The 17,920-nt window shown below is 43.4% G+C and overlaps 1 protein-coding gene across 3 annotated transcripts in view; it reads right to left on the bottom strand.

Moving 5' to 3' along the window:
* The window catches only part of CYFIP2 (cytoplasmic FMR1 interacting protein 2), a 124,914-nt gene that overhangs the window by 106,272 nt on the left and 722 nt on the right, over positions 1 to 17,920 (bottom strand). The gene's annotated exons all lie outside the window — the stretch shown is intronic.

Raw genomic sequence — 17,920 nt, 5'->3', positions numbered from 1 at the left:
TATGCCAAAGTACTACAGGCCCAGCTTTTTTTTTTTTTTTTTAAGATTTATTTATTCATTTATTGATGGTGGGAGGGACAGAGTGAGATGGAGAGAGAGAATATCAAGCAGACTCCACACAGAGCACAGAGCCTGATGTGGGGCTCAATCTTATGACCCCAGCATCATGACCTAAGCCAAAATCAAGAGCCAGATGCTTAACCTGCTGAGTCACCCAGGCACCCCGCACAGGCATGGCTTTTTAATAATAAAAGGCTTGGGCTCCATCCCTAGGACCTTAGTAAGGATGTGAAACATCACAAGGAAGGAAATCTGGCAATATCTGACAAACTCGTATAAGCATTTCACTGTTTGACCAGTAATCACTTCTAGGGAACTATCGCAAAAAACACATTGATAAAAATGCGAAAAGACATTTGCGCCAGGCTATTCACTGGGGCACTACCTGCAGTAGCAAAAGTGTGCAAAATGCAAATATGCCTCAACGGAAGATTGTCTGAATAGACCATGTGCCGCCGCACAGTGAGATACTAGGCAGCAGTAAATAGGAATGAGGAATCCATCTGTACACACCAAGTCTGGGGTGATCTCCAGGATATGTTGTGTACAATACACTGTCGTTTATCTAAGAAAGGAGTGATGTATACATGCACACACACACATTAAAAAACAAACAATGGAAGGATAAACCATCTAATTTTAAAACCTGGCCATCCCTGGGGAAGAAGGATAAACAGGAATATGGTTAAATGGGTAGGGATAGAGGCACGATTTCTTTGAAAATAACCTGTTTTGTAGATTTGACTTTGAAACCATATATTTTACATAATTATAATATATTTTTAAATTTAAAAAGCAACCACTCTGTGTGGCTCTGTCAGTTAAGTGGCTGCCTTTGCCTCAGGTCATGATGGCAGGGTCCTGGAATCAGCCCCACATCCAGTGCTCTGCTTGATGGAGAGTCTACTTCTCCCCCTCCCTCTGCCTGCTGTTCCCCTACTTGTGCTATCTTTTGGTCAAATAAATACATAAACTCTCAAAAAAAAAAAAAAAAAAGCAACCACTACCCCCCAAAAGTAAGATAAAACAAATTAAGGTATATGTGTATTAGTTTTTGGCATAACTACACAGAAAGAACCTATTCCAAGTGATTTTAAAACTCAGAAATTTCTGGCAGAAGATAGCCTAAGAATGATGAAGAGTTGCAATAAAATATCTCGAGCTTTTTTTTTTTTCATAAAAAATTGGTTAACTATTGCAGTAAGAAAGTTTGAATGCACTGTAAGGTAAGACAAATTAGCGATTGTGGAATGCTCTATCATTCCTGGTGGTGCTGAGAATTGGTATTTTTGATGAGAGAAAGGACATACAAAACCAAGTCAACTAGATAGCCCTGAATATGAATTTGGGGTAACAGTAGGAAGTCATCACATGTTTTGACTTTAAATATACCATACATATGTATGTTTGTATGTTTGTGTATGTGTGTTTATCTCCTAGCTCTGTGCACTGAAAAGACAAGGACACAATGACCAACCCATGAGCAATGAGCACTTTTACTGCCTGGCTTTGGTCTGCAAATACTATTTCCTGCTAAAAGAACCAATATATTGGAGAAATAGCTCAGTCCAGGTCTGGGACAGAAAATGTATAAGAAAGGCTTAGAACAAGTTGTCAGAGCAGAAAGCAAAGCAGCAGCTCTCTATCTAGGACTCCTGCGGTGTGTCCAAGGGACCCAGGAGCCAACTGGAGGCAGCTTCCACTGGCCAACGAAGGGGCACTGTGAGCATCAGTTAGTATAACTCAGTACAATGGAAGCAATATAAAATATGTTTAAATCCATGAAATCATAAGGACACTTACTAAAACGTTGGTTTTTTTTTTATTACTTTGTTATACTGCTGGAGGATGCCAGTGAACCACCTTTATGTTGAAAGTAGGCACAAAAAAGCAAAGCAGCAAACATTTAACGTGCCTTTCCTATACACACTGACCACTGGGTAACCAAGGGGAATGTTCATCTCTACAGACAGAGAAGTTCTTTTTTTTCCCCAGAAATATTGACAATAAAATATCCCTGGGTGGCTCAATCAGTTAAGCATCTGCCCTCAGCTCAGGTCATAATCCCCAGGTCCTAGGATTGAGCCCCACATTGGGCTCCCTGTTCAGCAGAGGGCCTATTTCTCCTTCTGCCGCTCCGCCTGTTTGTGTGCTCTCTCTGTCAAATAAATAAAATCTTTAAAAAATAAAAAAAAATCCCTATATTTCTAATTCCTCAAATGGATATAGGCACAGATCATCATCCACTGCTAATATCCCTAAGTGAAAGACAATCAGACATCATGTGCCTCCTGATGGAAAAGCACACCGTCGCCTTACAAAGAATGCTGGACCCAAAGCCAAACACTGGAACCCAATCAAGCCCTTGACACCCATTGATAGTAAATGAACAGGACAGAAGAACACGTTAGAATACATCACAGTGATGTAATCAGTAAAACATAATCTATGGGAAACTGTGCAGGACGAATGACTCAGTGTCACATAAATTCCATGGGGGTGAAAACAAGAGATGCAGGGGAAGCCATCGCCGATAGGGGACTAACAGACTGCCATAGTGTGTCCCCTTGTCTTTGAAACAAGCCATCAGAAGAAAATCGTATATGAGGAAACTGCAACATTTAAGAGTGACTGGGTTCTAGATAAAATTAAGGAAACAGTGCTATTATTTTTTGGATGTGAAAATAATATCAAGGTTATATTTTAAAAGAGTTTGCATCTTTTAGAAACATCTACTAAAATATGCATAAAATGATACAGGGGTTTGCTTCCAAATAATACTAGAGAGGGAAAAAGTGAGTAACAGAGGAAACAACATTGGCTGTGAGCTAGTAACTGTTAATGCTGTGTGATGCTTACACGGGGATTTATTGTATCTTTTTATTCAATGCCACATGTTTCAAAATGTTCATGAAATCCTCAGGCTCGGTGTATACACCACCAGCTCAAACCGATCTCCCCTTCCTTCACCTTCCCTGACTCCCACTTGCCATGATCTTTCCCTTCACCTTCCTCCTACACCCTGGGTTTCTTCTGGACTTCACACACTTCAAAATAACTCATCTACCAGAATAATCCTAAGGTTTTCCCTTTAACACAATAACACCCCTGCACTTCCCTCGAAGAGAATCAATAAGTGAACAGCCTACAGCCAGTAAATTAGGAGTCTTTATTTCTGTTAATGCAACCTTTCTTTTCTCCTTGTAAATGCTTCTCTAATGGATTCCTGTGTTTGTTTGTAGATCATTCACTGTCTCAGGGAGAAGAAAATCAGACAAATTTTTAACTCAAGGGCTGTAAGTCATTGCCAACTCCAAATCAATCAGAAAGAAAAAAAAGACATTCTGGAAATTTTAAGCAATACAGCTGAAAATAAGGACTTGCTTTCTGGCTCAAGTGTCCTGCCTATTGTGCAATCTTCCAAAGGAGAGTAAGTCTTCATATCCAGTCAATGAACACGTGGCCATTTTGCCACTTTGGAAGAGAAATTCATAAAAATATTTAAAAACGAACCGTGTTCTGGGAGTGTCACTTTACCAGGCACAGCTGTGGCCTCTCAGGATGGGGCATTCACAGCCGATTTAAATTCAGCATCTCTCTAACGAGCTCAAACGCAGTGGCCTGGTTTCACCGAGGACTCACAGCACTGGGCTCCAAGGCAATCTGCTTCGGAGAAGGGCTTTAGGGGCAGCCTGGCTGACATGGCTGATGGAGTCCGGTGGGTGCCAGGAGGGTGCCAGGAGAACCTGGCTTGGGGAACACAGGTGCTGACTAACCACACCCTAAACCCAGCAAAAGATCTAGAAGCAAAAAAGATCTGCATTGTCATTTCCTATTTGACTTTCTGGAAGGAAAAGGAAAAATAACAAGATCTTTTTACTAAAGTGGAATAGCAGGCTAAGTATAGCATGGGTTCAAATCTGTCATCTGCCACATACTAGCTACATAACCGTAAGTGTATTACTTAACCTCTCGAGTCTTGGTTTCCTTACCTTTAAAAGGGCAATAATTAATAATGGTCCCTGCCCTCGATGATTTATTCTGGGGATTATATAACATTATAGAATGTGGAATGCTGCCCAATAGCAGGCACAAAGTAAGCCCTTGGGAAATGTTAGCAGGCGGGTGGCCTCTTTTTAACGTGATGAATGGATGAATCAAACATTGCCACAATTCTATTTAAAAAAAAAAAAAGGAGGGGACTACTATTATCTCAGCTCTAACATCTCAACTCTATAGGTCTTTCATATTGATTTCCTCAGTCGCAATCACCCTGCAGTTTCGAGAGGACAGGTGTTATTTTTGCTGTTTTTCTAAGGAGGGCACAGAGTTACTGAGAAGTGAAAAACGTTCTTTCAAAGTCACGTGGCCAGCTGGTGGCTGAGCTAAGGGCAGAAAGCGGATATCTTGACTCCCAGTTCAATGCCCTTTCTTCTAGGCCACACCTACTTTTGTACCTTTAAAAAAGGTACCAAGGACTTTACTTCTTTTTTTCCCCTCCAGGTGGGCTGCTTTTTCCCTCCTCAAGAAGGACAAGACTCTGCCAACCTAGAAAGATTAAGTAACTGTCACCTTTGGGTCCTACAAACATCAAGAGGTCAGGAAATATTTTCCCTGCCTGTAAGTCTCTCCAGCTAGAAAGCAATTAAATACATAGTTAAAACTGATAAATATGTATTTATGTATAGAAATATTGTATAATTAAATATGTAAATAAATAAATACATAGAAAATAAAAGGAGGCTTACACTGTCCCCCTAAAAAAAAATGTATTCTTGCACAGCATTTGACTGAGCAGGAAAAATCCAAAGAAGGAACCTGGAGTGTATCATGTGTACACACTGGGCATGTTGGAGACTGTGCAGGGACCCAGGTTTGCAGTGACAGGACGTGGGACCACAGGTCAGTATGTCCTCTGCAGCCGAGACCCTTCCACATGTCAGAGGCAGCTCCTTCACAGGTGCAGGACCCAGGCAGGCTCAGAGTCACCCGTGTGCATCTTACAGGACTTCTAAAGACCCTACCAGAATGGAGCATGTGGCTTTTCCTGTATAGTCTGGAAGTGAAGAATTTTTTTTTTTTAAGATTTTATTTATTTATTCGACAGAGAGAGATCACAAACAGGCAGAGAGGCAGGCAAAGAGAGAGGAGGAAGCAGGCTCCCCGCTGAGCGGAGAGCCCGATGCGGGGCTCGATCCCAGGACTCTGGGATCATGACCTGAGCCGAAGGCAGAGGCTTAACCCACTGAGCCACCCAGGTGCCCCTGGAAGTGAAGAATTTTACAAGAACCTTCCACTGACTCCATGGTCAAACCTTGTGGCTCCAAAGCTCACTGCAGCCACTTGGCACTTCTTTTTTTTTTTTTTTTTTTAAGATTTTATTTATTTATTTGACAGACAGACAGAGATCACAAGAGAAGAGGAAGCAGGCTCCCTGCAGAGCAGACAGCCCGATGCGGGGCTCAATCCCAGGACCCTGGGATCATGACCCCAGCAGAAGGCAGAGGCTTTAACCCACTGAGCCACCCAGGCGCCCCTTGGCACTTCTTTTAATGCATCGCCCGGTCCATAAAATAAAGCCGTAAGTTAGGCGCAGCCCCAACGCTGATAGCAGCAAGCCTCACCATGGTGCATGGAGAGGAAACTACAAGCATGGGAGTTGGGGACACAAAGTACAGAAGCAGAACTCTACATATTCCAATAGCTTAAATCCTAGCTGTGATATTGCTGAATATCACAGCACACAACAGAACCCACCAAACACTTCATATACTGCCAGGATGACCCTAGGGCTCGGGGAGACCGAAGGGAATGGTTAACCCCTTCAGGAGCCTTTCTGACTCTCTTACCCACTACCCAAATTCACTTTCCCCTTTGGCCCTCCTTAAAACCCAGTGTGTCCCTACCTCTGTGGCATCCATAATGCTTTATTATACCTATTACTACATCTTCTCTCCTGCCTTAAATGACAAATTTCTTGAGGGCAGGAGCTGTGTCTGACACCCAGCTCTCAGCACAGTTTCAAGCACACATTTGTAGCTACATAAAGATTTAGTCGATGAGTAGGTGCACCTGGGTGGCTTAGCTGGTTAAGCATCTCCCTTTGGCTCAGGTCATGATCTCTGGATTCTGGGATCAAGCCCCGGGTCAGGCTCTGTGCTCAGCAGAGAGCGAGCAGGAAGCCTACTTCTCCCTCTGCCCCTTTTCCTGCTTGTGTTTTTCCCTCTCTCTCTCTCAAGTAAAAATCTTTTTTCACGAGTAATGGCCAGAGAACCCAAGACATCAAGAAAGCCATCACTATGTCCAAGATACCAGGATTTTAAAAGTGGGAACGGAGGAAAAGGAATATAAATAGCAAAAAACCTGCTTATATTTTAGAAAGAACTCCTTCAAAATGTTTCAAATAGTTAACATGCGAACGCTTAAAGCGAAAAGCTTCAATGTTTTGTATACAGTTATCTCTGAAATAAACTCTCTTCCTTCTCTCACCGTATGACCTGATTTCACTCATCCTGCAAGGTCACTCACGCTAGGATGTAATTGCTCCCTTCCAGTGTTGGTGAGGCTGTGAAATAAGACCCTCAGATGTGGCCAGTAGGAAAAGTAAAACAATGCGGTACTTTGGGAAACTGTAGCAGTTCCTCAAATTTTAGAACACAGAGTGACCTTGTGACACAGCAATGGCACTCCTAGGTCCACCAGCAGTACCTTTCTGCTGACGCGTGCTGCCTGGGAAGGGTGGCGAGTACCGATACTTCCTCTTTCCATGTCAGGGCCACCGTTACTAATTGATAATGGCTTTATTTCTTAGTGAGTCCCTAGGCAGCCTCAGAACCCTCCTCATGAAACACAGAGGTCCAGGTGGCCACTGGACATTGATCTGCATTTGCCCGTGAAAGAAAACACAGATGCGTAGAATGAGGCATGCGTGTGTAGGCTCCATGAGGTGACAGGCCATTTCTTAGCCGTCACTGAAAACCTCAGAGACCTTAGCAGAGTTCTGAAGACAGATTAGGCACTGAGGAAGTAGCAGATGAATGCATGAACACATCTGAATCCCCTGACGACACAGGAGAAATGAGATGACCTGAATTGGCCATGTCTTCATTTCTAGTTTTTCCATTCCTTCTCCTTCACTACTGACAGCACTGATAACTTAAATCAACATGAAATATGCAGTCATACCCATAAACTGTCTATACAATTACTTAATTTTTTTGTCTATAAAGACTTTTTATGTTTGGTTTTATAAATATATTTTAGAAGGAAGCTCAGATTACAATCACTAACAGAGAACTAGTATCACTTGGCCATAAACAAAGGGAAACTATAAGATATAAAAACAATGAAAACAATGGGTATCATCTGAAAATCATCTCGCATCACTCTTGATATGTTCATAAGAGGTGGTTTAAATGGTGTGAGTGGGATGAAGAACTAGCTCGAATCCTGACTGCCATTGCTGGCTCTGTGACCTTGGGAAGATGGCATTATGCTTCTGAGCCCCAGCTTCCCTGTCTCTGATAAGAGGAATAATAACAGTTCCGACCTCATAGGCTTTGAAAACTGAATGAGTTAATTCATGTAAACAGCTTGCTTGGTAGAGAGTGCTCAATAAAATCTGCCCAACAAAACCAAATCCAGAATTGTATAAAAAGGATTATACATCATGACAAAGTGAGATCTAGCCCAGAAATGTATAATGGGTTTAACAGTAACATCCAAAAATCAATTAATGTAATAATTAATGTAATTATTAATGTAACAATCGTATTAATGTAATAATTATTAAATTAATTAATAAATATTAATAAATATTAATGTAATAATTGACCCACAGGGTCAATTTAATAATTCAATATTTTAAATTAATAATAAATTAATTTATTATTAAATTAAATTATTTTATTTATTATAAATAATATTTATTTTAATAATATTTATTTTAATAATATTTAATAATATTTAATAATAAATTATTAAACTAAATTATCAAATCAAAAATAAATTAATAATTATTAAATTAATTAATAAATATTAATAAATATTAATGTAATAATTGACCCACAGAGTCATCTCAGTATATGCAGAAAGAAAAATGGACGAAGTCACACTCCTTCATGACAAAAACACTCAGCAAATTAGGAACAGAAGGGAACTTCCTCAACCTGATAATGGGCAGCTAAAACAAAACAAAATCTACAGCCAACTTCAGACTTAATGGTAAAAGACTGAATGCTTTCCCAAAATTAGGAAGAAGACAAGGATGTCTGCTCTCTCCATTTCTATTCCACATTATATTGGAGGTTCTAGCCAGTGTATTAGGCAAAAAACAAAACAAAACAAAAACAAAAAACAAAATAAACGGTATCCACGTTAGAAAGGAAGGAGTAAAATTATCTCTATCTGCAGACGCTTAATCTTATACACAGAAAATCCTTATGAAATCCACTAAAAACTATTAAAATGAACAACTATGTTCAGTAAGGTTACAGGATACAAGATCAACACACAGATGTCAATTATATCTCTCTATACTAGCAATGCATGGTCAAAAAATGAAATCAGGAAAATATTCTATTTATAACAACATCACAAATAATACAATCCTTAGGAATAAATTTGCCAAAGAAAAAAAGCATAAAATGTACACTCTGAAAACTATAAAACATTGTCAAAAATTGAAGAAGACACAAATAAATGGAAAGATATCCCATTTTCATAGATTGGAAGACTTATTGTTAAGATGGCAGTATTCCACAAACTGATACAGATCCAGGGTGATCCCCATCAAAATCCCAGCTGGCGTCTGTGAGGAAATTGACAAGCTAATCTTAAAATTCACACAGAAATTCAAAACGATCCCCAAAAGAACAAAACTGGAGGATACCCACTTCCCAATTTCAAAACTTAGTCCAAACCTACAGTAATCAAAACAGTGTGGAAAAAAAAGTGTGGTATTGGTATAAAGATATAAAACAGAACTGAAAATCTAAAAATAAACCCTCATACTTATGGTCAATTGATTTTTGACAAGGGTACCAAGACAATTCAATGGGGAAAGGATATTCTTTTCAACAAATGGTGTTGGGACACCTGGATATCCACATGTGAAAGAACGAAGTCAGACTTCTACCTGACGCCACACAACAAATCAACTCAAAATGGATCAAAGACCTATAACAGCCAAAACAATAAAACTCTTAGAAGAAAACACAGGAGTACATCTTTGTGACTTGGGAATATATAATGACATCAAAAGTACAAGCAGTGCAATAAAAAATAGGTTAAGTATCTTTGATTTTATTAGCTGTCTATTAATAGACAGCATCAAAATTAAACTTAAAACTTTGGTACCTCAGAAAACATCATCAAGAAAGTGAAAAAACAATCCACAGGATGGAAGAGACCACCGGGACGTCGTCTGCTATTTACATACACTATACAAAGAATTCTTAAAATTCAGTAACAGAAAGGCAACCCAATCTTTAAAATGGGCAAACGATAGGAACAGACCTTCCTCCGAAGAAGATGTACAAATGGACAATAAGCACATAAAAATTATTAATATTTTTAGCCATTGGGGCAATCAAAATCACAGTGAGTTATCATTTCATATCCATTAGAACAGCTATTCTCAAAAAGACAAGTAACAACAAATGTTGGTGAGGATGTGAAACTGGAATGAATCTCCATACCCTGCTGAAAGGAAGGTAAAATAGTGCAGCAACTTTGGGAAACAGTTTGGCAGTCCCTCCAAGTTTCAAACACAATGTTACCAAATACAACATTACAACTCCTTTGTCTAATCCCAAGAGAACTGAAAATATATGTCCACATAAAAACTGGTACATAAATGTTCACAGCACCACCGTTTGTGATGGCCAAAACCTGGAAATGACTCAAATGTCCATCAGCTGATGAATGGGTAAATAAAATATGGTATATCCCTGTTACGGAATATTATTCAGCCATTAAAAAAGAATGAGGTAGAGACACATGCCACAACATGCACTTCGAAAATCTGCTAAGGGAAAGAAACATAGTGTGCTTTTTAAAGGAAATGCCCAGGGTGAGCAAATCAAAAGAGACATTAAGTAATTTGTGGGTGCATAGGATTGGGGTGGAGACTGGAGGAAATAGATGATGCTGCTAATGGGCATGAAGGTTCTTCTTTCTGGGGTGATGAAAATGTTATAAAATCAATCACGATGACTGTTGCACAACTCTGTGAATATACTGAAAATTACTGAACCATATGCTTTAAGTGGTGAACTGAAGTGTCGGTACCAAAAAATGTTCTTATGTGCATGAGTACTTGGGGACGGTTTGTGTATTACATATGCAGGAGTGGTACAAAGAGAGAGGGAGCTGGAGTAGGAGCTTGGCAAGTTTGGGAACCACGATGCTGCCCCCCTGACAAGCACAGATTCTGTTGAATAAAAATCACCAGAGGAAGTGGGACAGAACCAGAGAGCAACAGACACACCCATCCACAGGACCCCATGGGGCAGCCCCTAGACCGCAGGACAAGCTGGACCACCGTGGGGCAGGGCCCAAACCAGCACCCCAATCCCTCCACGTTGGTTGCACTGCCATCTGTTGTGTGGGTGGGAGGCTGCCCCACCCTGGGGAAGAGACTGTTCAGACAGCCAACAGCCTCTGAGATGGGGGAATGGTCTTTGAGGTTTAGAATGAGAAAAAGACCAGTTTGTAGTCCTCCTCCTTCCTTGAGCTCTCTTTCTGCTGGGAGGGGGTGGGGTGGGGTGGGGTGGGCACTGAGGCTGAGAGATAAGACGGACCAGCGCAAGGTCACTTAGCTAGTTAGGGGTGGAGCTGGGGTTAACACAGTAACTTCCCCGGAAGATAGGAGGATCTGATACACTAACAGATAGGACAGAGCTGTTTAAAAAAAAAAAAAAAAAAAAAAAGTGATATTAAATAGGAAGGAAGGAAGGGGAAGGGAGAAAATTCTAATTCTACAATAAAACAAAAAAGCCATGTAGGAAAGGAGGTAAATCAAAGGACATTACCTATCTTTTTTGTGATCATCATTTACACGTCTTAATAATGTAGATGCTTCAGACATGATTTAGGTTAAAACACAGCTCTCGCAGTGGCGCCTGGGTGGCTCGGTGGGTTAAGCCTCTGCCTTCAGCAGAGGTCATGATCTCAGGGTCCTGGGATCCAGCCCCACATCAGGCTCTCTGCTCAGCAGGGAGCCTGTCTCCCCGCAAGTCCCACCCCCCACCTGCCTCTGTGCCTACTTGTGATCTCTGTCAAATAAATAAAATCTTAAAAAAAAAAAAAAAGCCAGAGCTCTCGCTATATTGGGAGATGGGGACAGGGGAGGGAGGCGGATGGTATAAGAAAGCGAAGTCTTGGGGCGCCTGGGTGGCTCAGTGGGTTAAGCCGCTGCCTTCGGCTCAGGTCATGATCTCAGGGTCCTGGGATAGAGTCCCACATCGGGCTCTCTGCTCAGCAAGAAGCCTGCTTCCCTCTCTCTCTCTCTGCCTTCCTCTCCATCTACTTGTGATCTCTCTCTGTCAAATAAATAAATAAAATCTTTAAAAAAAAAAAAAAGAAAGCGAAGTCTTCATCTATCACAGCAGGAAGTAAACAGACAATGCATAGAGCAGATAAATCAAGAAATGGCAGCGTAAGCATATTCCTAAAAGATCTGGAAGCACGAGCTGGGAGAAACAGTGAGTTAGAAGTGACTGCCTCTCTGGGGAGGTGGGCACTGGATGGCTATTTTCATTATGCGTCTTTGAATACTATTTGATCTTTTGTTTTTGTTTTTTGAAGATTTTATTTATTATTTGACAGAGATAGAAACAGTGAGAGAGGGAACACAAGCAGAGGGAGTGAGAGAGGGAGAAACAGGCTTCCTGCCAAGCAGGGAGCCCGATGTGGGGCTCCATCCCAGGACCCTGGGATCAGGACCTGAGCTGGAGGCAGCTGCTTAACGACTGAGCCACCCAGGCACCCCACTATTTGATCTTTTGAAAGCATGTATTGCTTTGATCAAAATTTTTAAATTTACTTTAGAAGACAACAACCCAAGGCCTCCTTCCTAGCATCTCTGATGCCATCTGGCCAGTCGCTAGCACTGTCTTCAGGCAGCCTTCACTCCTGGACTCCCTCACTGCAGGTCTTCTGGGACAGAGACCCCCATCCCCAGCAGCTTCTCTTCACACAAGGGACAGGAGGACAGAGCAGAGAAGTCCACGCCCTGGGCCTCTGGAGAAGGCCTACCCTCCTGGTTGTTTACAGCAAAGAGCAAAATTGTGGCTGGGTTAGAGACATTGCCACCCCACCTCCTGCCAGCCGTTTCACCCAGCTGCTTCCTGTGTTGTCGGTGTTGAGGGTTGAGGGGTCCTTTCCGTTGATAACCCAACAGGGCAGGTCAGATCCCATCCTCTGGCAGGGCGGGAGGTGGCGGGGCGGTCATGTCTCTGAGAGCTTGCCAGCTTGCCGATCTGCTCCCAGTGGGGCCTCCTGGGACAAGCCACCACGTGGGGGTACCAACGTGACCTCTGTCTGGGGAGAGGAGCTGCGTCTCAGCAGCACCTACTCAAACTCAGGAAGGGAAGCCAGTCACCCTGGGTCTGCCCCGGAAACAAAGAGCGAGACGGCAAGTTCAGCCACAAGAGCAGAGCGTGCAGGCCTCAGTTTCACGAGGCTGCAGCTCGACTATGGCTCCAACTGAAGACCGACTTAGGCCCTGGAATCACATCTTCACTCACTCTAAAAAGGTCATTTCCTTGTCGGTGAAACAGGGAGGTTGGTCGGGCAGTGGTTCTCTACTGTGATGTCAAAAAACGTCCATTGTCAAGGTTCTTATGGGCAACTTTTACCAGTGACGGTTTAAGTATGAGGTTTGTAAACAAGGTACTTTTTATTATGTGTTTGGAAGAGCTCCAAGTGCTCCCATGTTACCCCTACTTGCATGTATATCTCTTTCCCTGAGTGGGGGTGGATTGGGGAGGGGCTGGCTGTGGCTGTGGTGGGTTGAGCATGTCAATATTGTCCACCTCCAACTCAAAAAAAAAAAAAAATGACATTGACAGCAGATGGACCCTCCATGCAAAGGGTTTCCTTCAAGACCATGGTTCTCTAACATGGACACCCACTCTGGCCAAGATGTATGAGAGGCCATGGACCTGCCCATGAGCATTCTTGCCTTTGCTCCAACTCTCTCCACTCTCCAGTAGACTGTCCTCTCCCCTTTTGGAATCCTACCCTTGACCACTGTCAAGGCCCAGTTCAAGACAGGCCACCATGAAGTTCTGAACAGCCAAAGTCCATCAAACCTCCATTTCTCTGGATTCTTAAAGTGCTCAGTCTCAGCATTCACAATTTCCTACTGCATTATAAATTGCTTTATGTGTTCACTAATTCTTTGGTTCACCAAAAACAGGAATAGTCATTTTTTTTTTTTTTTTTTTTTTTTTTTTTAGTTTCACCCATACCCCTCGTACAGATCAGGGCACATTCTACACATTATTTACTTAATAAGCACTACAGGAACAACTTGTTGACTACATTGGCAAGTGGCCCAAATTCATGTCTTCTGGTAAAAAAAATTTTTTTAAACTTAAAACATTATAGTTCTCTATGACATCACATCTAAGTCAGCCTTATTGCTAGAAGACTCTGAGGGGACTTCTTTAGAACATACCGATCTCACCTTAACCCGTAAGACACAGGTCCTTATTTCTCTTTCCCATGTGACAGTATAACATACTTGAAGGTTGATGGCCAACCCCTAGTCCTGAATTCTTTTCTCACCCTTCATACCTTGCCAAAATCAGTCTTAAGACGTCACGATTTAAAAACACAAATTGGCTATCTTTCTCAGGTATCCCTTCACTTAATACTGGGTTACTGAGTATCTTCTGTGAGGGTCAGCCCTGCAGATTCTCTGGTCTCAGAAAGTGAGACAATCCTCTCATTCATCCCCAGCTAATTTCTAATTCCACCCACAGAGGCAGCTGTTCCAAACCTCCGGAAGTCTCCTGAACTTTCCTAACCAGTCTGCCACCTTTACTTTCTGCAGAGGACATCATCTCCTCCCTTATTTAGAAGACAGAAAACATACAACATGGACATACTAAACATCCTTTATCCCACTAAGAGAATAAAGTCTGAGAACCACAGCTCTAAGATGACCTAATGATGATGCAAACACACAATCAAAAGGCCTATTGATGAAGTCATCACTGGGTCCTTCTCTGATATCTCTCCAGAAGGTCACATTTACTTCCCTCTCTCCTTGCACTATTTCTGAGTTGCTGTAAGTCTAGCCATATGCCACTCACCCAGAAGGGTCCCTGCAGGAAATTCTGCCTGATCCCCAGCTCTGCCTTCTCAGAGCAATCTCTTTCAAGGATCTTGCACTGAACTGGTTTCCTCCTCTACTGCCAGGGCTCAAGAAGTATGGCTTGGTCTTCCTTTGAGGCACACCACACACAGCCCTTGGCATAATGGCCATGGCTAGGAAGCCAGTATCCAAACTCTGCATCCTGGGAGGCGCCCCACACCCACTGACTGAAATCTGAAATGTCTTTGTACAGACAAGGCCGTCCAGGGGCCGTGACAGAATCTGTGAATCACACAGTGCCTTTCAGTGTCCCCTTGGCTCGCTGTTACAGAGAGGCCACAGATTTGTCTTCTTAAGTTGACACACAATATATAATTAATAACTTGTTCCTCTAGGAATAAAGGGCAGTCCTCCCAAAGAGCCACACATTCAGAAACCTCTTTCTCTTCTGTTTCCATGGCCTTTTCTTCTAAGACTGGGATTTATAGACATTATCTCATCTGCAGGCTCCTGTGGCAACAGGTAGGTAACAGGCTGGGCAAGCTGCTTTCCCGTGGCCAATTCAGAAAGTGAGAGAGAGGCAGCGCAGGATTTAAAGGCACACAGCAAGTCGAGGATAACTCCTGTGTCCAAAGGCCACGGCGCTGCTCCGTCTGCCTGGGAAGTGAAGCGTGCCCTTAACATTTTTGGCTGATTGCAAAATGCTAAATGCATACAGAAGGAAAGTTCCTTCCTGACCTCTCTTTGTGTGTTGAAATGTGAGAACTACCTCTGGGCTTGGGCTCAGTGTACTCCCTCCCCTTCTTTCTGCCTACTCAAGTTATATTCACTGTCAGTGAGCTGCTCAAGAGCACTTCCTACCTGAAGGCCTTACTGATAGCGCATCCTATCACTCTCATGGCTACCTTTTGCAGGTAACCCTGCCGGGGCTAGGTTTCTTGGCCACAGAGCCAACTCCCCGTGGGAAAAGCAAAATCCAGGAAGGCCCTGGAGGTAGAGGAGCTGGGAAGAGCTATGGGTTGACTACACACATGAACCATATTCTTAAGGATTATGTAATTAATACATCAAAATAATAAATACACGGGCACCTGGGTGGCTCAGTTGGTTAAGCGTCTGCCTTCGGCTCAGGTCATGATCCCAGGGTCCTGGGATCAAGTCCCACATCGGGCTCCCTGCTCAGTGGGGAGTCTGCTTGTCCCTCTCCCTCTGCCTCTACCCCCTGCTCATGCTCTATCTGTCTTTCTTTCTCTCACTCTCCATATCTCAAATAAAATAAAATCTTCAAAATAACCAATAAATGCATAAATGGAATAGTACTTCACTATGTGCTAGACACTCTACTCAACACGTTCATGTGTCCCTCACTTAAAAAGAGCACCCAGTGAAGGACCAACTCCTTCCCCACCCCTGCTGGCCTCCCAGTCACTACCCAGCATGCTCCACTACCAAAACAGGTCTATCCTCTAGACCCTAGGCATGGGTGTGCTCCTCAGAACAAGACCGAAGGCCTGTTACAAAGGCTCCAATGAAGTGACCGATGTCTGGTTTCGTCAAGGACAAGTGAATAATTAATACTTGCTAGTAAAGAAATAGACTCATTGTTATGGTGGCCACACGGAGGCTACAAAAGACCACTTTGTGAAGTTCTTGGTGGATCCCTGGGGCCGACAGCAGCCAAAAGAAACCTCTCTGAGTGAGAGTGTAGGCCAATCCTCAAATGTAGGGACCAGAGCCTGTGCTGTTTTCCAGGAGTGCTGTTTCCAATGCTAATTAGCTTGTCGCTTATTCATCACCTCATTCAGCTTGCTGGTCAATGACAGCAGTGGGGGCCCATGGAACTCCCAAGAGGGCACAATTTATCAGAGGGGACGTGGAGTTTTCTCCTGGGGCGCTTTTCCAGATTTTAAATTCATGTCTACCTTTTCTGGGCCAGCCTCCGATTTGATTTGAGAAAAACTCTCCAACCCCACTGGATCATATACCCCATTCTTGGCCTAATGCCTAAAGCAAGTATTTCCTTTTCCACTTTCAGCAGGGACAGAACAAGGCAGGCTTGGGTGCCTCCAGAACTGGTGAGAACTGGCCAGGAAATATAATAAAGAACCTTAGTGAGAAGAGAGCTAATGCCCCCAGCCAGAGGCTCAGTGTTCAGAACTAGGCAGAAGCACTAGCATTGTAAGCAACAACACTCTTCTTGTGGCCTCGTAACTGCCCAGGCAGATGGCAGCCAGTGCCAGTGAGTAACTCTCTATAGGAAAGTTTTACCCTCCCCCCCAAGTGGATACTGGGTGCTCCACACATACCTTCCAGTGACAGTAACCCCTGGCCAGTGACATACACACGCTCCTACAGTACTTCTGCCCCAGCAGCAAACAGAGCTGACCATGGCTAGATACTGTCATTTCAGTGAGCTGTTCCCCAAATTGCTACCCAGTTCCCCGTTCCCACTCGAAGCCCACTGCCTGAAATTCCACCACTAGAGATATCAAATATGTTGACTTAAAGCTTTGTTTTCCATTCAAATGCCTCCTGGCCTCTGTTTCCTTTCCAGTTAAATGACTTCTAAAGGACCTGCTCTGCATCGAATGGCAAATTCTTTTGTATTTAGCTCTTAAAAGATAAACATGTTCACTGGCTCCTTTCTTGAAAATAATTTTTGACACAGGAGAATGGGGGAAGCACAGAACATGGAGGTGGAGGTGGGAGGCCTCAGGGAGCATCACAGAGAAGGTCTTATGGTGCTGAAACAGACTTCATGGCTTTTGCAATCTTGCTCAGGGATATGAACCTAGAAATTTGCACTCTAACATCTGTAATCTCCAGGGTTAGCAGCATGGCTCCCAACAGGGCCTGTGCCCAAAAGTAAGTAAGGTAAGACACAATGCCCTAAGGGAAACATAGGTAAAAGGTAGAAAAGTGGAGTATGAGAATGAGCATTCCCCTAATTCGTTCTTCATGCCTGCAGGACAGCCCTAGTCTCCTCATCCACGCCAGGAAGGCACAAGCACTTGGGAGCTAGCAGGAAAAGATCCTTGCCACCTTCTTGTCCTGGCTGGAAGGGGAGCAGATGGCCCATCAGCCCTAGGTGAGTGTTTCTGCTGAGCTGGAGACACTAGGGAAGCAGAGGTCAAAGTCAGATTCCCTGGGCTGGGAAGGGCCAGGGCAGTGCCAGTGTTCTTTCCTGCCATTTTCTCCTCAGCACAGAGAACCATACTCCTGTCGGACCATGCTTCCTGCCCCCACCCCCGCCCCTAAACAGAGAGCACCCCCTTCTCTTCCTTTTCACCCACCCATCGAGGGGGAGGGCTGTCCTGAAAAGCAGAAGCTACAACAGACAGGTAGGCAATCTTTCCGGTTCTCCAGAGCTCAAGAAAATCCAACCTTTTCCCCAGGAGTCAGCCCACTCATCCCCTTCCCCCTGTCCTCCCCCGCCCACAGCCAACCGGCTGGGGGAGTGATGCTAGTGTAGGCCAGGAGGCTTCAAAGCGGGTCAGACTTGCCTCCTCCCTCATTAAATCCCCCACCCCCGAA

Source organism: Lutra lutra, chromosome 5 (assembly GCF_902655055.1).
Source record: "Lutra lutra chromosome 5, mLutLut1.2, whole genome shotgun sequence".
Taxonomy (NCBI): Eukaryota; Metazoa; Chordata; class Mammalia; order Carnivora; family Mustelidae; genus Lutra; species Lutra lutra.
Note: the sequence above shows the minus strand (reverse complement) of the source record. Positions and strands in the feature narration are given on the sequence as shown.